Source organism: Cyprinus carpio, chromosome A14 (genome assembly GCF_018340385.1).
Source record: "Cyprinus carpio isolate SPL01 chromosome A14, ASM1834038v1, whole genome shotgun sequence".
NCBI classification, from domain to species: Eukaryota; Metazoa; Chordata; class Actinopteri; order Cypriniformes; family Cyprinidae; genus Cyprinus; species Cyprinus carpio.
In genome coordinates, this window is record NC_056585.1 from 13,011,148 (window position 1) to 13,016,718 (window position 5,571).

The 5,571-nt window shown below is 33.8% G+C and overlaps 1 non-coding gene across 1 annotated transcript; it reads left to right on the forward strand.

Moving 5' to 3' along the window:
• Positions 1–780: 780 nt before the first annotated feature.
• On the forward strand, positions 781–883 carry LOC122147603. The gene has a single exon (XR_006161693.1). It is a non-coding gene; the product is annotated as a U6 spliceosomal RNA (small nuclear RNA).
• The last annotated feature ends 4,688 nt before the right edge of the window (positions 884–5,571 follow it).

Consider the following 5,571-nt stretch of genomic DNA (forward strand, 5'->3'; position numbering starts at 1 on the left):
GGAGGACTGTTTCCTTGAACCTGCAGAGTAGCCTACAATGGGTCTGTGCTCAAAGGTTGTTCTATAAAGTGGGGTAGTTCCAACTTTGCAAGGACAGTCTGGCGCTTCTGTCTCACAGCCATTTTTTATTTGCCACTGATGATTCAAACGCGAGTTTTGAGCAGTGTAGAGTAGCGCTTGTTGTTTGTTTTTTTTTGTCTGATAAATGATGAAGTGGTTTTTTTTTTTTTAGGTGCGATACACAATGCAACGCGTAAAAAAACAACAACAACATTATAAGTTATTATAATCAGTAATTATGTCCCCACTGGATGCAACAAATGCCTCGTTTGTAATGGGTTTATTGGTTTTCAGAAATGCGGGGCATAGCGGCATAGCGGAGAAGCAATAATGTACAGCATGTGGAAAATAATGGTTTTTTTTTTACCTTAAACCACATAAACACATTGCATTACACCAAATACACAACCTAATCTTCTTTTTAGCTACGTCATATGACCCCTTTAAAAGCTTATTTATGAATAGTGAGTGTTTACCCTGTTCTTTTAAATGTATCTCTGAGGGCAACAGGACAGTGAGGGAGAGAGTGAGAGAGGTGAGCTGGGTTAGATCGATAGGCAAGAGCACGAAAGCAATAAGAAGTGACACCAGTGTTTCATTTGTGCAGGAGCAAGCCAGATCCAACACCACTGGAATTGGATTAAGGACCTATTTTAGCGAATTCCCCACCTTTGAAACCAGTGCATGCTAAGATTTGTATATACGTTTGAAAAAAAAAATGTGCTAAGGCGGTACATATAGTAAATTGGATGAAAACATAGAAGATTAGCATGACATCTGTGAAAAGGATGAGACGCAAATACATGAAAATATGATGAATACAATTAGCTGTTTAACATGTTAACACGTTAATTTAAAGTAATTATAATAAATAATTTTGAATATTATTAAAAACATTAACTTATTACCATATTTTTTCATAATCTCATATAAATTCTTCAAAAATTATTTTCATAGCAAATACTGAACTGAAATAAATTGCAGTTGATATCAGTGATTAATGTCTGTGTTTGTTTGTTTATCAGTCTGGCTATAGCGCCGTCTACAAAAGCAGTTAAAGTCAAGGTGATGAGTAGACTGAAGTTGGGCTCAGATGGTTGTGCTGTGGGATGTGTTTCCCATACATTAATTTATTTGTGGTGCTCACAATATCAAAACTGACCGATTTTTTAAAATGCTTTGTTGAATAAACATGAGCACGTAACTTACTGCACATTTACAAATCAAAACGAGGTGCGGGTGTTTTTATATCACTGTATTTCTGAAGGAAGACTATCTTTAATTAGTCTATTCAATTTTTGATGTAATTTTCATTTTATCTTGCATGTTATATGCCTGATAAAGCAGTGTTTGTGAGCTCAGCGCTGCTTTATGTACAGCAGTTACTGGGGAAACCCCTGTTTTTCCCGCTTTAAATCATTTTCACTAAGTTTGATTTACGCAGCAAACGAATTTTACTTGTTATCAAAAATAATCTACTCTAGAGGGACTACTTAGCTGTTGTTATTGATACTGTTTGGAAGTGTACCAGAAGTTAAGTTAGGGCCACAAAAGCGCGCATGAGCAGTAATGTTTGTTTATGTTGTTGCCGTTGAAACCGTATAGATATATATATATATATATATTATATCTATATATATATATATATATATAAATATGTGTGTGTGTGTGTGTGTGTGTGTGTGATTTGTAATTTTTTTTTTTTCATCTTGTTCTTGCTCTTTCTTTTTGCCATGGCATATGTACAAGCTGAAGATTTTAATTGACAGAGAAAAGAAAATTTCCCAAAGTCAAGCCAAGGTCAACAATTCCAAGACCATTACAATTTTTTTTTATGTTTTTTTTTTTTTTTTTTATTGCTTAAACACTAAAAGTGGTACTTAAGACCCACTCATTGAAACCATTCACTCATATACCTAATCTTTAGACCAAGTCTGCAAAACTAAAAGCACATTACATGTTTTAAACTCAGATTGCTATTGTAAAACTTTTATTGCAAAACTAAACACATCATTCAAAACTAACAGCTCTTTTGTTTTGGTAAACATTGCCATTTAAATACATCGTTCATTAACTGATGACCTACACCCAGTGATCAGGTACATTGTACACATATTGTATATTGTGTGTGTGTGTGTGTGTGTGTAGTACATACATACATACATAGTACTTTTGCAATATATGTGTGACATTTTGCATGTTGTGTGTTTGTTTTGAGGTTTTGTTTTTGGTTTTCAGAAATGGAGCCATAGTTTAAAATACTGTGTGTAAGCATTTTTATTTTTTTATTTTATTTTTTTATTTTTATTTTTTTGAAAAACTGTAATGGGTACTAATGCAATTAATATTCTGGGATTTATTTAAATGTAGTTATTAGTTTCTTTGAGAACAGACGGACTTATATTATATTGTTAAATAATAGTGTTAAATGAAAAAAAAAGGTAAAATACATTATATATACAGTATATATACTGTATTTACCATTTTTATACTGTTCTTATATTACCGTTCAAAAGTCTTTTATGCTCAAGAAGGATGCATTTATTAGTATTATTAGAATAGAACAACTGTTTTCAATTTTAATATATTCAAAAATGTAAACATGCATTCCTTACTTCCGAAAGACTTCTTACTATTATAATTATTATTATTTTTTATTTTTTTTCTTGTTCATATGTGTAGCAAGCTGTTTTTTGGGGTTGGTATTAAGAATTTAATTGACTGGTCTTCCTTTCTTGCAAAATGATTTTGTGACATGTTCAGTTTGTAAATGATCATATGCAAATCAATGCTAATCCAAAAAAAATGCTTACAGTGTAGTCAGATTCTTCAGAAATGAGACGCATGTAGTTTTGTTGCATCATGCTTTGGATGTTAAGTCCCTTCCCCTCCCCAACTTTCCAGATCCATGACTAATGGGCCCTATAACTGGATTTCATAATTTACACAGAATTAAGAGTGTAACAGAATTTAAAAATGAAGAAAGAGCCAATTTAATTTGTTTAATGTGTTTAGAAAGAGTTCTCAGTTGATGGGGCAACTATCCCTGTACTTCTAAATATGCATTAATGTAAATTCCAGGCGTTTTCTCACTCTGGCTCTGACAATCCGTCTCACCGGTGCACTGGAATCTCGTAGGGGTGTGTGAATCTTACAGTAATGGCATTCCTGACTGACTACATTACTGCTATTTCCCAGCCATCAATCAGAAGGCTGTAGTGAAGTGTTATGAGCTGAGAGCTGGGCTGGACCAGTGGACAGGGAGGGCTGGACAGCAGATAGCTACTGATATTAGCACCAGGCCTGCGGTAGCAATATGACAACTCCTTAGCCTTTTCAACTTGAGCAATCGAAAGGCCTTCAAGTGTCAAGATTAGAGAGCTGGAGATTGTACTGTGTGAAATACAGTTTCACACAGAAATGGGATGGGATCCTGTGAGTATTGCATTAATATGAATTTTGACAATGCACAGTGATTAAACCATAACAGGTTTCTTTCCTTGCCAGAAATATAATCGATCATTTGGTTTCTACTGCTGTTGTGTAAGGTTCAGATGCCCCTACCACAGTGAAATCTGTTCAGTGTCATATTTTAATGAAACCAAATCACAATGCATTTTACTTCCATAACGTCATGTTTCCAGTAAGAGCACGGTATTCAACAACAGCAAAAATAAATAAATACATACATAAAAGTAGGCCCAGGACTTACATATTGGGAATTTTAAAACATTGTATAACAAAATAAGGGCACTGAATGCATCCATACATCCGTACATACATACACACACATATAAAAAAATAAATAAACCTTTTTTTCCCCCAGAAGACTTAATATCTATGTAATTGTCTTTCTCAAGTAAATATGATTTTAGGGTGTTCAGATATTTGTACTGTAATACAAGATACAAATACTGAGGAATAATGTGTCATTACATAGTTATTTCAGGTTGTTTCAAGTTATTACACTTTGATGAAAGATTATAAAGACTTTGGTGGAATGATGTGAAATGATGAACTGTACAGAGAAGGACCAGCAATGTGTATCAAAAAAGTTTGATTTCATTTTGGCTTAAAACATTGACTATGTTTTTATTTATTTATTTCTTATAATAATATAATATAATATAATATAATATAATATAATATAATATAATATAATATAATATAATATAATATAATATAATATAATGTTACATAACAATCTGCAGGAGTATATTAATAGCATGCAAATATTGTGAATATGTTTTCTGTGTGAAATCCCTGGGGTAGTGATAGAACAATCACATCACTGGACACACAGTTATTCATGAAGAACCCCTCCTAACTGCTATCTGTGTGTAAGATATGACATCATCACACTATGATGGCTGCTTTATCTGATTGTGTCATCATAATTCTATCAAGTGGTTGACTCCCACTGATGAGACTGTAGGAGCGATGGGTTTGAGGTGTTTCAGAGGGGTTCTTCTACTGACAGTGAGATTGTACATACTCACAGATGAAGTACACGCATACACACACACACACACACACACACACACACACACACACACAGAGATCGTGCTAAAGGAAGTCACAGAGTGGCGTAACGCAATATAAACTGGTATGTTCCTCATGTATACCTGTTCCCCAGAATTCTCTATAAATCTGTCATTGTTCTGAGGGAAATTCTGAACAATAACATCTTTACACACCATATGTGGGGTTTTAAAAACTGCTTTTTCAAAATAAAGATTATTGGATGATGTTTTGCAAGAATATATTCCTGCAGTTTTTCTACACTGAAAAAAAAAGAAAAAAAAAAAGCTTGGTGTAGATTGTAGAAACAATTTTCACTCAGAAATTGCTAGAAAATTGCTAGTAAAAATATTTTCTGGTAATTAGGGGAGAGTGGGATGATTTGAGCCTGTTGGGAAGCTGAGCCACCCCTGTTTCTAGGAAACCATAAGCAAAATTGGTGATATGACAACACATATTTGAAGATTTATCCATTTTATTCACCCTGTGATGGAAAGAAGTCCATGAAATAGTTTGTTACTACAAACCCGATTCCAAAAAAGTTGGGACACTGTACAAATTGTGAATAAAAACAGAATGCAATGATGTGGAAGTTTCAAATTTCAATGTTTTATTCAGAATACAACATAGATGACATATCAAAATGTTTAAACTGAGAAAATGTATCATTTTAAGGGAAAAATAAGTTGATTTTAAATTTCATGGCATCAACACATCTCAAAAAAGTTGGACAAGGCCATGTTTACCACTGTGTGGCATAATGTCTTCTTTTTATAACAGTCTGCAAACGTCTGGGGACTGAGGAGACAAGTTGCTCAAGTTTAGGAATAGGAATGTTGTCCCATTCTTGTCTAATACAGGCTTCTAGTTGCTCAACTGTCTTAGGTTTTCTTTGTCACATCTTCCTCTTTATGATGTGCCAAATGTTTTCTATGGGTGAAAGATCTGGGACTGCAGGCTGGCCGTTCAGTACCCGGATCTTTCTTCTAC